Source organism: Schistocerca piceifrons, chromosome 3 (genome assembly GCF_021461385.2).
Source record: "Schistocerca piceifrons isolate TAMUIC-IGC-003096 chromosome 3, iqSchPice1.1, whole genome shotgun sequence".
In the NCBI taxonomy this organism is placed as follows: domain Eukaryota; kingdom Metazoa; phylum Arthropoda; class Insecta; order Orthoptera; family Acrididae; genus Schistocerca; species Schistocerca piceifrons.
This window is the reverse complement of record NC_060140.1, coordinates 367,834,341-367,848,689: the sequence shown is the minus strand read 5'-3', so window position 1 is coordinate 367,848,689 and position 14,349 is coordinate 367,834,341. Positions and strand designations below refer to the sequence as shown.

The window sequence follows — 14,349 nt, the reverse complement described above, 5'->3', positions numbered from 1 at the left end:
GTCACAGTTTCGTAGGGGCTGTAATGACTTGTTCGATGTCTGTTGTCATGCCTACTCGATAAGGAATAATAACACTGGAACAAAACTCTTCAGTTGGTCACACTGAGGTGTTGTATGGGATTTCGTTTACAGATACATTGGCCTTGCCAAGAACCTTTAAAGTAAACCTAAATCTCGCGCTACGTAACACTGATTTTACATGATCCTTCCACTTCATATCGCTTCTTTGTGTATATCTGTACGGTGTTCACAACTAATCTTGTAATAAAAATAATGTCGTGTTCTGTCGTTTTGTAATAGGCACTAACTCACATGTCTCCACATTCAAAGAAAGCTGATATTCATTACGCCAGTTGGAAATTTTCTGCAATACCTTACGACCATCAAGCCAAGATACTCTACTGTTCATAACAGTATGATAAGCGAAGACTTGTATAGTGCTATTGATCCTCTATGATTAATTTTTTGTGTGTATTGAAAACGTTAGAGTTACATTACGCCTCCTTGCGACACAGTCGATGTTATTTTCGTTTCTGGGAACATTCGTCGTCCATTACTGGGTCCTATTACTCAAATATTTTTCGAGCCTTTCACATTTGCAGTAATGCATTAAAATAAATTTCCGGCGAGTAGTCATATAACGAGCAACGTACACCAACTACGACAAAAACGAGTTTAGAGGGCAGAAAAGAGACATAAGGTTAGGACCTACCGACCACAGGAGGTGCTTTCTTATGCTTTCCGTACCGTCGGTCGTCCACGGTGGCCGAGCGGTTCTAGGCGCTTCAGTCCGGAACCGCGCGACTGCTACGATCGCAGGTTTGAATCCTGCCTCGGGCATGGATGTGTGTGAGATCCTTAGGTTGGTTAGGATTAAGATGTTCTAAGTTCTAGGGGACTGATGACCTCAGATGTTAAGTCCCATAGTGCTCAGAGCCATTTGAACCGTACCGTCGCCATATGATGCCACAGCCTATTGTAAAGAAAAGAGACGCTTTATTCAGTCACAAACACGCGACGGCGGACGCACAGGCGGCGGCTAAGATCGGATCGTGTTAGTGTTGACAACTGAAATCAATTTGGCAGAAGGACGTGGAGAACCAGCCTCACATTGTGCCCCACAAAATGGTACTGTCTCTGGCCTTCCACCAACCGCTAAGGAGACCGCGCGACTGGGAAAACCCGTCCATTGGGTAGCGCAATGGCTGCTCGTTTCTCATAGCTGCCCTTCGCGTTTCGTCTTGCCCTGCCCCAAAAGTAATAAGTATTGAAACGTATGTGTCACTAAAAGGCCAGTAGTGTCATTTGAAATGGAAAAGATGGATGATAACGCACGTGAAGAAGCGAAAGTGAATATCTCGCCAATGAATTTGGCAATTGCAACAAACGAAGTGCCTGCAGATACCGTAAAACTCTATCGGAGTGTGATAACACATTAACTGAAATTATTCACAAATTTAAACGACAGGCCGAAAAGTGGATTTCGCGCAGTTAAAAATTGCTTTTCTTACCAAATAAATAAAGAAACATTAGAAGCAGCGGCAGGATTGTGAACTTGAGATACACAGGAAATTACATAATGCATAATTTGTTGTTAATATTTACACTTATAAATCCAAAAACAAAGAAAAAACATAGACATTATTGTTTATAAATAAACAATAGCAGATAAAAGAAAACAGATAACAGCATAATATTTCACGGAAAATTACCATTAATTTGATGGGATCGGTTGGTAGGACATGTTTTGAGGCATCGAGGGATCACAAATTTAGCAATGGAGGGCACCGTGGAGGGTAAAAATCGTAGAGGGAGACCAAGAGATGAATACACTAAGCAGATTCAGAAGGATGTAGGTTGCAGTAGGTACTGGGAGATGAAGAAGCTTGCACAGGATAGAGTAGCATGGAGAGCTGCATCAAATCAGTCTCAGGACTGAAGACCACAACAACAACAACAATTTGATGTATCATATGTGTATAAAAGGTTAAAATTAAGAATTTCAGCGATTTGAAAATTCAATAGTTATCTGACTGCCAACGGCCTTGCCGCAGTGGTAATACGGTTCCCGTCAGATCATCGAAGTTAAGCGCTGTCGGGCTGGGCTAGCACTTGGATGGGTGACCATCCAAGCGCCGAGTGCTGTTGGCAAGCGGGTTGCACTCAGCCCTCGTGAGGCAAACTGAGGGGCTACTTGATTGAGAAGTAGCTGCTCTGGTGTCGGAAACTGACATACGTCCGGGAGATCAGTATGCTGACCACATGCCTCTCCATATCCGCATCCAGTGACGCCTGTGGGGTGAGGATGACACGGCGGCCAGTCGGTACCTTTCGGCCTTCAAGGCCTGTGCGGGAGGAGTTCAGTTTTTAGTTTTAGTTGCCGCGCGGGATTAGCTGAGCGGTCTCAGGCGCTGCAGTCATGGACTGTGCGGCTGGTCCCGGCGGAGGTTCGAGTCCTCCCTCGGGCATGGGTTGTGTGTTTGCCCTTAGGATAATTTAGGTTAAGTAGAGTGTAAGCTTAGGGACTGATGACCTTAGCAGTTAAGTCCCATAAGATTTCACACACATTTGAACATTTTTTAGTTTTAGTTATCTGACTTCAGTGCTGCTTGACAGAGGTTTCCTGGGTGAACAACGGCATTTTCGAGAGGAGACTATATTCGGATACCGTTGGAGGCGTTCACGCTACACGCTATGTTAGTTTGTGTTTCGGTAAAGTTTCATCCGATGGGTGGTGAAATAACCACTTGCTCGCGTGTGTGAATTATTCAGAGTTCCTACTTTTGGACATGGAATTTTTTCGGCATCTGATGGACTTGTTGTTTTTCAGGTCGCGTGTGATACAAGGCACTCTTAGAAAGTTTCAGTGCGTAGCCACTGTGGTGTTTATAGTTTGTGACTCTGTGCGACTTTAACGGTTTTCTAAAGATAACTTGCGCAATTAATCGGTTTATTCAGCTGCCTCCAAGATCTTAAGGAACTCGGTCAGGTTCTGAAACAAATTTATTGTGAACTGTGACTTTCGGTTTTTCTATGTTCTTATTGGAAATAAATCGAATATGTGAAAGTTTAAAATATAATTTTGTGAGTGTGTATGTTGTAAGGAAACAGGGAATAATATGGAGCTCTTTCAAGTAGTTCATAATTTAAATTTAAAGCGCAGCAGCAGAGATAATATGCTGGGCAAAATAGACCGGAAAATACTTGTTTTGTGTTCTGATGGGCGTTGTAGTTCCGTTGCATAGTGTTTTGCTTTTCTTTTAATTGCAACGAATTATAAAAGTGTTGTGATAAATGTGTAAAATTATATAATGTGTTTAGATTTAAATATTTAAATCTTATAAAAAATTGTAAATGAATTGTGGCCATGTTTAGGGATTATTTTGACTAATGTAGTGTCACGTGACCCGACTCGGGACTGTGGATATGAGCGAGAAAATCGCGTCTTTGGACGTGGTCCGTTGTGGTGGCAAGTTGGGAGCGGAAAAGTGCCGCGAGTACAAGCATGGACGCCAGTGTATGCGAAGGGAAAACGTGAAAGTGTGTGGGTTTGAGACAAACAGTGTACGAATTGCACCGATTATTATTTGTACAGATTGGATTTATTTGTGAACTTAAAAATGCATGGCCACAAAGTTAAAGTGTTTCTTTTGAATAAATAAGTTTCAATCTGAACGTGTATAGTTCAATTCACTGCTGTTCAAAAGCTAGCCTATATATGTCTCAATAATAGGGGCGCAAATGCAACCGTTTACTACCAACCCCCTTTGCAGATGAGCTACGTGAAAAATAGGTAGTGAACGAGCCCGAGTACAGTTGCAGTGTCATTTTTGCATAGCAAATCCTGCTTGCATTTATGTCAATTACTTCTGTGGAACATTGGGTACATTGCGACGAATGTGAGTTGGCACCCCATAGACGAAACGTAACCAAACTTGTAAGTGCAGTCGCGTCTACAGGGGCCCATTGAAGTGTTTGTGCTGTGTAACGTGTGGGTAAATCTTTTCTTGCAGTAACACATAGGGGCTCAGAGCTGCCGTAGAACTTGTAAACAGTTATAGCTTTGATTTTCGGCGAGTTAATGAGAAGGATTGTATTTTATTTCGTCATTCACATCTCATGCACATTCCCATACAACCCCAACGGTCGCAGCCATCTGATCACGTATCCATCAGCCGTTGTACTGTATAGCACATGCGCTGATGTCTTTGGGCATTATTACGTTTGGTTTTGCAGGCTCCTCAACACAGCCAAGAAAATACTCTGCATCGTATGGTGCGGTTCGATTCACAATAACTTCCGAATGCCCGGACAAATAAATGTCCACTCGCTTTTGGATGGGAGAACGTGGAGGTCAGGGACTGGCCCACCTCTTGCTATCCGCCAGTCACATAATCTGGTGAACCTAATAAGTGCCACTTGACCCGGAAACGGCATCTGGAAAATTTCAAAAAATGGTTCAAATGGCTCTGATCACTATGGGACTCAACTGCTGAGGTCATTAGTCCCCTAGAACTTAGAACTAGTTAAACCTAGCTAACCTAAGGACATCACAAACATCCATGCCCGAGGCAGGATTCGAACCTGGAAAATTTCAGAAGAAAGAATTCCATGTGGTGTGCCGGTATGTTCTGTCCTTATTTGTTTCACATGGTCAGTGTACTATGGTGAGTTGGAGAAAACGTTTCTGCTTCCATAGGAAGTGAGTGTTTTATGAACGAACTTCTGAATTTAAATGAATGACTCAAAGTTAGACTCTAATCTGACTTGAAGTAGATGCGATGTAACTTAACTGAACTTATTTGTACTGCCATATAGAGCCAAGACGTTGTTACCAAAAATCTCAAAGTTCATATTTTAGACGATTCTGTAATAAACACACGGATAAAACGTTATTCCAAAAATTTCGAAAAGTTCTTGCCCTATTTACCTGAAATTTTTACATGATTCTCTGTAAAATATTCGGATGGACAAAGGTAACTTATTTTGAAATATTATGTACTATGTAAAAGCGAGGGGAGTGCAATAAATATCACAACGCATTTCTTTCTCGGTCAGTTTCGGTTGAAAAAATGCGAAATTTGTTTTAGGATATCGTGGAATATTCACGCTCAAATGTCTACAGAGACCTGGCAGTGAACGAAAGCACGGCGAGTCGCTGGCCGTGGCGTCTGTTATAATCGCAGCAAGGTCTCGTAAACCTGCCCAATCTTCCGCTTGGCGGCCTGCTGTACACAGCTGTGACTGCTGCAATGTTGGAACGTGCCGACGGTCTCATTCAAGGTGATCGATAGATCAAAGTCAAACACCCCGCTGCACAATTGGACGTCTCCGTCGATATTGCTGGCACCCTCGTCCACCAGTTGGGGTATTCAATGGCATGTGGCCATTGGTTTCCTAATCGCGTAATAGAAGACCATAAAGAGAAACGAAGGTTCATCTGTGCGGAACTGCTTACGCGTTACGAACTTTCTGTCGAACATCGCCACGAAACTTCATTGGACTGTTCTTCCTCATTCATCCTACAGCCCTGATCTCGAAACTTCAGGCTTTCATCTGCTTGACCCAATGAAGGGTTTTACAGCGAAAAGGGCGGCAACTATATGATTTATTGATATCCTAAATAAATCCAACTTGTTTTTCAGAAAAAGCGTTGTTGTCTTTCATATATATATATATATATACGGGTAAAGTTGTTCGCAGGAACCTCGAAAAGTTCATAATCGATTTACCTCAATTATTTACACAATACTCCAATAAACACTCAGACTGACGTAGGCTAAATTTTTAAAATATATGTAATATAATATAATATATAATGGCAAATGTTGTTAGCAAAATCTCGAAAATTTTTTGACTGTTTTTTTCAAATTTTTCCTCAATGCTCTAGTAACCATTCTGACAGAAATAGACTATATATTGTTTAAACAACAATGTACAGGTATCCTGTTAAAGCTCACTGCGAGAAGGAAAATATTTCTCTTGCTGTGAAAATGTGCATTTTCGTTTTCTTTCTCTCAGTCAATTTTATCTACGATAGCAAGGCACTCAAACCGTTAGTTGCTTCAAATGGCTCTGAGCACTATGGGACTTAACATTTGAGGTCATCAGTACCCTAGACTTAGAACTACTTAAGTTTAACTAACCTAAGGACACCACACACATCCATGCCCGAGGCAGGATACGAACCTGCGACCGTAGCAGTAGCGTGGTTCCGGACTGAAGCGCTAAGAACCGCTTGGGCACCTCGGCCGGCCAAACCATTAGTGAAACCTGGTAGTCAAGGGAAGGCAGGATTCGGTTACGATTGTGGACGGGGCCGAAATCAGTTACTACTGGTTGCCTTTTACACTTACACACAATTTATTTTAAACCAGCAATTCAAGACTCAACAATAAATAAAAAATACCACACGTTATTAATGAAGAAGTAAACAACTGTGTAAATAATAATGTTTTCAGTGAGTTACAATGTAGCAAATCACCATTAAATACAGATGCAGCAGATAATGTTTTATAAGCAAGCCACTGTGATCTGGGCAGAAGGCGTTACACGCCAAGAATGGCAGTAAATTAAGAATTGTTTAAGAATTCGCTGCAATTTAAAACTTACATTTATTGAAATATTAAGGTAAGTCGCCACAAACACAGCAGAAATCATTAGTCGCCACGAATGGTAGTAAATAAGGTTTTAAGGCTTAATGCTAAAATACAAATTCCAATTTAGAATTTTAAGGCAAATGACCACACTCACGGCTGAAGGCCTTACACGCCAAGAACGGCAATAATATAAAACATTTAGAAACCTGCTGTAAAACAACAAATACAATAGCAAAGGTTAATTAAGAAAAACAAGCAAATGATCACCAAACAGGTGAAATCTACATCTACATCTACATCTACATCTACATGATTACTCTGCAATTCACATTTAACTGCTTGGCAGAGGGTTCATCGAACCACAATCATACTATCTCTCTACCATTCCACTCCCGAACAGCGCGCGGGAAAAACGAACACCTAAACCTTTCTGTTCGAGCTATGATTTCTCTTATTTTATTTTGATTATCGTTCCTACCTATGTAGGTTGGGCTCAACAAAATATTTTCGCATTCGGAAGAGAAAGTCAGTGACTGAAATTTCGTAAATGACTTCCATCCCAACTAGCGTATCATATCTGCCACACTCTCTCCCCTATTACGTGATAATACAAAACGAGCTGCCCTTTTTTTCACCCTTTCGATGTCCTCCGTCAATCCCACCTGGTAAGGATCCCACACCGCGCAGCAGTATTCCTTTAGTGGACTTGTTGCATCTTCTAAGTGTCCTGCCGATGAAACGCAACCTTTGGCTCGCCTTCCCCACAATATTATCTATGTGGTCTTTCCAACTGAAGTTGTTCGTAATTTTAACACCCAGGTACTTAGTTGAATTGACAGCCTTGAGAATTGTACTATTTATCGAGTAATCGAATTCCAACGGATTTCTTTTGGAACTCATATGGATCACCTCACACTTTTCGTTATTTAGCGTCAACTGTGATCTACCACACCATAGAGCAATCTTTTCTAAATCGCTTTGCAACTGATACTGGTCTTCGGATGACCTTACTAGACGGTAAATTACAGCATCATCTGCGAACAACCTAAGAGAACTGCTCAGATTATCACCCAGGTCATTTATATAGATCAGGAACAGCAGAGGTCCCAGGACGCTTCCCTGGGGAACACCTGACATCACTTCAGTTTTACTCGATGATTTGCCGTCTATTACTACGAACTGCGACCTTCCTGACAGGAAATCACGAATCCAGTCGCACAACTGAGACGATACCCCATAGGCACGCAGCTCGATTAGAAATAAGATGATGGTAAACTTTGTAACACAATCCTTAACATCCACTGAACACTACACTGCTAGATTTATTCCAGAAGGCGACCAGAACTATTAACTAGACATATATAACCTTTACGTAGGCATTACAAGGTATTGTAGTAAATAATACAATAATAAAACACAAGGACCAGTTCGTAAGTTCCTTAAAGGGTACTGAGGCAGATGACACCCGCAGAAGGCTTTGACTGAAGGAGCTTTACACTGAACTACTGGCCATCAGATCTTCTTTTAAAACACTCATGTCTTACAAGAACCAAGGGGCCACAGACAGTACTCCAGGAATCGACCTCTGAGAAGGTCCGGCAACAAACACTTTTGCGAGCGATGAGACAGGCAGCCAAGAGTTGCATTCACTTCACAAGATGGTAACTCAGACTTGTGGCAGTCTAGCGAATGACTAATGATAATCTTGCCGAGGCTACCTGACGTCAAATAAACCAAATGCAACAATGGAACAATACGCCAAAGCCGGAACAGGTGGTCTGCACTGCGTCCCAAGAATACCTCGTTGTGATGAGCTGAGGTGTTTCCATTTATGGAAACACCTCAGCTCATCACAACGAGACTGCCACGCCAGAAGAACAAAGTGAGCGACCGTTACAAAACATTTTCATGTAAACATCAGTCCAGCTTCCAAAGTGACATCGCCTCTTACTGAGTTTCCTTTTCTTCCACAGCATTTATGAAAAGACTGTGTAACATCAATATAATCTTATCGTGAAATTGTTTTTGTAATGCCATTTATCCTGAAGATGAGGTATTCCCCAGAAAAATGTAGAAAAGTAAATAAATAATACAATAGTTAACTAAGTTTGCGACTGGTAGCCGTAATTTTAAACAACCTTTACATGTTTCTTGAGACAGCCACGGTCGAAAAATAGTCGAAATGACTTCAAATTCAAGAATAATTCAGTTTCAGTATTCCTCCATAACGAGCCAAGGGAGAGCGAGGTGTCGTATATCAAAATACTCAGACAATATCCCTGAACAACCTCAAACATTTTGTTGGTTTTCGTGATCCGCTTATATACAGCGTGAGTGGCGTAGGATGTGAAATCCCTTTTATATCGTAAATGATTAATTTATTGAAACAAAGTTCTCAACAGATGGATGTAAATACGGTTTTTTTAAATGGAACGATATACTTTTTGATGGCTTCAAACTGGAACTAAGAGGACAGTGACATGACCCACGTTAATGTTGGTGTTGAAACTTTTCACAAGATTACTCGGAATCGGCTGTCGAGGTGTAAACGTCGACAGGTGGGCGCTCTCATGACAGGCTCCGTCCGCCCTGTGTCGAGCTTTTCGACTGTTCTCATGTTTCCAGAAAAGCTCTTCACTTAAACAGGAGTATTGACACACACTGGAAGACGTTTTTCTAAAAGCCTTTTGACATGCTAGAGGCCGGCAGATAGTTCCATTTGCAAAAACTGTTTCTGACCCTATAACTATGTCGTATAGGGTTGGGACAAGAGAAAACATATTTTGCCTAGGTAGCAGACGACTATTTTCTTGCAGCATGTAACGTCAGAGCCTAACATAAGAGCCCTATTTACCAGCTTTTACGCCGCAAAAGCCGATTTCGGCAGCCTTTCTTGTCATCTTTACAACATTTCTCAAGTACTTTTGTGAAAATCTCCGTGGCAACGTTAACGAACGTCTTACAAGTGCACTGGTCTTTTCACAAACTTTCGAATGCCTCTAGCAAAGTACACTCTGAAACAAATAAAAACAATAAAACAGAAAAAAGGAAAAAAAGACATACCACGATACCACGAGGGAATTATCCGCACGCGATGGAAACTGGTAGATGTGAAGTACATGTTAGACAAATAAATGATTCCAATTTCAGAAAAATTGCATGATTTATTCAAGAGAATCAGTTTCACTAAATTACCAAGTCAGTAACTCGTGGCTTCACCTGTGGCCTTTATGCAAGCAGTTATTTGACATGGTGTTGATTGACAGTACTGTGGATGTTCTCCTGACGGATATCGTGCCAAATTCTGTCCAATGGCGAGACTGATGTCAAAATTCCGAAACGGTTGAAAGGCCCTGCCCATAATGCTCTAAACGTTCTCGACTGGGGAGAGATCCGGTGACATTACTGTCCTAGGTAGAGTGTGGTGAGCACGAAGACAATCAGTAGAACCTTTCGCCGTGTGTGGGCGGGCATTATCTTGCTGAAATGTAAGTCGAGGATGGCTTGCCATGAAGGGCAACGAAACGCGGCGTAGAATATTGTCGACGTACCGCTGTTCTGCAAGGGTGCTACGGTTAACACCAAAAAGCGTCTTGCTAAGAAATGGCACCCCATACCATCACTCTTGGTTGTCGGGCCGTATGGTGGGCGAAAGACAGCCTGTTATCTCACTGCTGTCCAGGACCTCTTCTCTGGTCATTGGGAATTATCACTGGAGATCCACTGCAGTCAATGAGATTACATGTCGAGTGTGTCTGACGCCACTGCAAACTGGCTTGTTGGTGTACAGAGGTCAATGGATACTTAATATTCTCTGTAGATAACTTCTCACTTTGGTCCTTCTTGGTTGTTTGCTGCCGGTAGTTGTTTATGATGTGTGTATTGTCTTTCTACATACGGCCTGTTATAGTTGTTGATTGGCGTAGCCTCGCCTACTGAATGTTGCAGTAAGGTGTTTGAATACTTTATGCCCGGGAGAAACTCAAGGTTCACATGTAATAAACTGTAAACATCTATCGTGCTTTTATAAACCTCTCTGTATTAGTCCACGTGATTCGAACAGATCACTCTGTCTATGGGATTCCAATTCAATAATGTAAAACAAAGGGTCTCATTTGTAAGAAAGCAAACGAATCTTCTTCTTACTCACCTTATCTCTTGCCTCCATGGGTCGGCCTGTCTTTTCGTCATTGTTAGCGGCAGTTGGTGGTCGGATGTCTTTCCTGAGGCCATCATCCCCCCCCCCCCCCAAGTACGGAAACTGTGTACTTCATCTCGCTGCGTCTAGTATTGTGTAAGTGTGAGAATGCTTACTAAATGTTTTCGAATCGTGTAACTAAATCGGGACATGGGTGCCATTCCGATATTAACCCAGTCGGATGTGGGAAATAGCCGAAAAACCACATCCATGGTGGCCGGCACACCAGTTCTTGTCGCTAACTCGTCGGACGGTTTCGATCAGAAGCCAGCGCTCTAACGTGTAAGGAGGTCCACGAATATGTAGCAGAGCAAATGAAAGTAAGTTATTTCCCGACGAAGTTAAAAAAAAATTGTAGACGAAATCTTCTAATAGTCCAGATCGCAGATGTGTATCATTAAGTGATAAGTCTTAGCTGAATATTCAACTATCTTCGGATCAGTTATCAGTTCGAGTGCAGCATCTGATAGTAAGATTAGATTAAGAAACATTGTCGTCAAAAAATGGTTCAAATGGCTCTGAGCACTATGGGACTTAACATCGGTGGTCATCAGTCCCCTAGAACTTAGAACTACTTAAACCTAACTAACCTAAGGACATCATACACATCCATGCCCGTGGCAGGATTCGAACCTGCGACCGTAGTAGTCGCGCAGTTCCGGACTAAAGCGCCTAGAACCGCTCGGCCACCGCGGCCGGCTATTGTCGTCAACATAACAGTTGAACATATGTAACATTGACTACAATAAATTGATGGCACACATCATTGTGGTCAATGTTATATGAGCTACGTTGATAGCATTGTGTCTTTATTTAGTCTTACGATCAGACAGTGCACTGGAATTGATAACTGATCTGAAGGTGGGTCAGTATCTTGTCGAAACTAGTAATCACTAAATATAATAAAACTGCGATCTACGTTACTAAAATGGCTTTGTTTATAAAAATTTTAGCTTAACTAAACGTAAGTAAGTATAAAGCGACTTCCAGGGTCCGATATTATGTCACAACAGTTGTGTCCTACTGCAAATACCATATATGCATTGAATTACAGACTCATATCACTGACCTCAATTTGCAGTAGAATTTTGGAGCATATACTGTTACTCGCACATTATGACCCACCTTGAGGAAAATGAATTATTGATACATAACCAACACGGATTCAGAAAATATCGTTCTTGTGCAACACAGCTACCTCTTTATTCCTATGAAGTAATGAGTGCTGTCGACAAGGGATCTCAGATCTCTTCCACATTCCTAATTTCCGGAAGGCTTTTGATACCGTTCCTCACAAGCGACTATTAATCAAATTGTGTGCATATGGAGTATCGTCTCAGTTGTGTGACTGGGCTCTTGAAAATGGTTGAAATGGCTCTTAGCACTATGGGACTTAACATCTGAGGTCATCAGTCCCCTAGAACTTAGAACTACTTAAACCTAACTAACCTAAGGACATCACACATATCCATGCCCGAGGCAGGATTCGAACCTGCGACCGTAGCAGTCGCGCGGTTCCGGACTGAAGCGCCTGGAACCGCTCGACCACCGCGCCGGCGACTGGGTTCTTGATTTCCTCTCAGAAAGGTCACAGTTCGTAGTGATAGACGGTAAATCATCGAGTAGAACAGAAGCGATATCTGGTATAGCTCCTAGCAGCCCCATCAGTCAAACAAATCAGTAACAGCTTGCACTGTACGTGGTGGAGCATTGTCCTGCGAAATGATCGTCACGTTCTGCAAAAAGTGTCATCACTTCTGTCTCTATGCGGGTCGTAGCTTGTGTTCCAAAAATGAACAGCACCTAGTCGACTCCCCTCACTTAAGCCTTCGTGAGTTCAACTCGATTTCTAAACTGAAGGAAACACTTCACAGCATTCGCTTCAGAACTCCTACAAACTCGTCGGGAAATTGACCGCGCCGCTCGAACTGTCAATACGACTTCCACATCGCTGGTAACGAGTTATACACAATGCTGGTGACTACTGACGGTCAGTAAAACTTTGAAACACGTATCTGTTTTGTACGAGCTGTAAACAAACAGTTGCCAGTATTAAAGTTCCAACCCTCGTAATATTGTGGGGAAGCAGAAACAAAGACTGCGCTTTGTTGGGAGAAGATGCGACAAACCCACTAAAGAGATAGCCTACATTACACTTGTCCGTCCTCTGCTGGAATATTCCTGCGCGGCGTGGGATCCTTAACAGGTAGGATTGACGAAGGACATCGAGAGAGTGCAAAGAAGGGAGCCCGTTTCGTGTTATCGCACAACAGGTGTGAGAGTGTCACTGTTATGATACGCGAGTTGGGGTGGCAGTCACTGAAACAAAGGCGGTTTTCTTTGCGACGAGATCTATTTACGAAATTTCAATCACCAACTTTCTCTTCCGAATGCGAAAATATTTTGTTGACACCCACCTACGTAGGGAGAATTGATCATCATAAAAAAACAAGAGAAATCAGAGCTCGAACGGAAAGATTTAGGTGTTCCTTTTTCCCACGCGCCATTCCAGAGTGGAATGGTAGAGAAGCAGTATGAAAATGGTTCGATGAACCCTCTGCCAGGCACTTAATTGTGAACTGCAGAGTAACAGTGTAGATGTAGATGTATACACTGACGACCTTCAGATTTATATAAGTGCAAAACGAATAAACTTGAAGACAGCTATCTTGAATAACAGTACCGACCTCCGTGCACTTTTAAAAATTACAGCGAGGTACAGGGTTAAAGGTCAACCCATCCAAAACCCAAGCGCCACTGGTTGGTCGTTCTCGGCTCATCAGGCTGAAATATCAGGGATTCCCTACCATCTTTAACCCTAAATGGGACAAATATCATCTTCTCTCCTTCAGCAAAGGGTCTAGGAGCAATAATAGATAAAAATCTAGAATGGACTAAGCAAGTAACTGCAATGCGTATGAAGGCATCAGTGTTTCTCCATATCCTGAAAAAGAAACTTGTACAAACACTTAACTTGCAGGTATTGATTAGAGAGATGATCTCCCGCAAGGCTTTTCTCAGGGAAGCTCACGGCACCTGGAACTGCTTATAAATGCCCGTGTTCGCTATATCTGTGATGTTCGATTACTTGATCATACAGGGTGAACATTAACGACAAAGTGCAGGGACGGATTCCTGACAGGGAATGGAGGAAAGAATGGTCCTACGAACGTGTGACCGGAAATGGAGAGTGTACGTGCAATGACAAAAAACTCGTCCCAGAACACTGTACAGGGCTGCATGGCATCCACGTCACAACAGATGTTCAAAGTGGCCTCCATGGGATTGCAGGTGGAGACTAGCGGTTGTCATGTAGGATGCACATAATCCTACTTTGTGTTACACCATGTTGGCGGGTCACTTGCCTGGAACGTGTACTAGGATTCGTCTCATTATCCTGTACAACCTTGTCGTCCAAATCTGGTATACACTCGGTCCGCCGCCTCCCTGCACGCTTGTCTGTCCGAAAGGGCCTCACAAACGCCCAAAATGGGGCTTGAAATGTTATGTGCTTTGATTTTTGTATGTGAGGGTACTTGTTTTGGTACAGCC

The 14,349-nt window shown here is 42.4% G+C and overlaps 1 pseudogene; it reads left to right on the top strand.

Moving 5' to 3' along the window:
• Positions 1 to 2,035: 2,035 nt before the first annotated feature.
• On the top strand, positions 2,036 to 2,151 carry LOC124790834 (annotated as a pseudogene).
• The last annotated feature ends 12,198 nt before the right edge of the window (positions 2,152 to 14,349 follow it).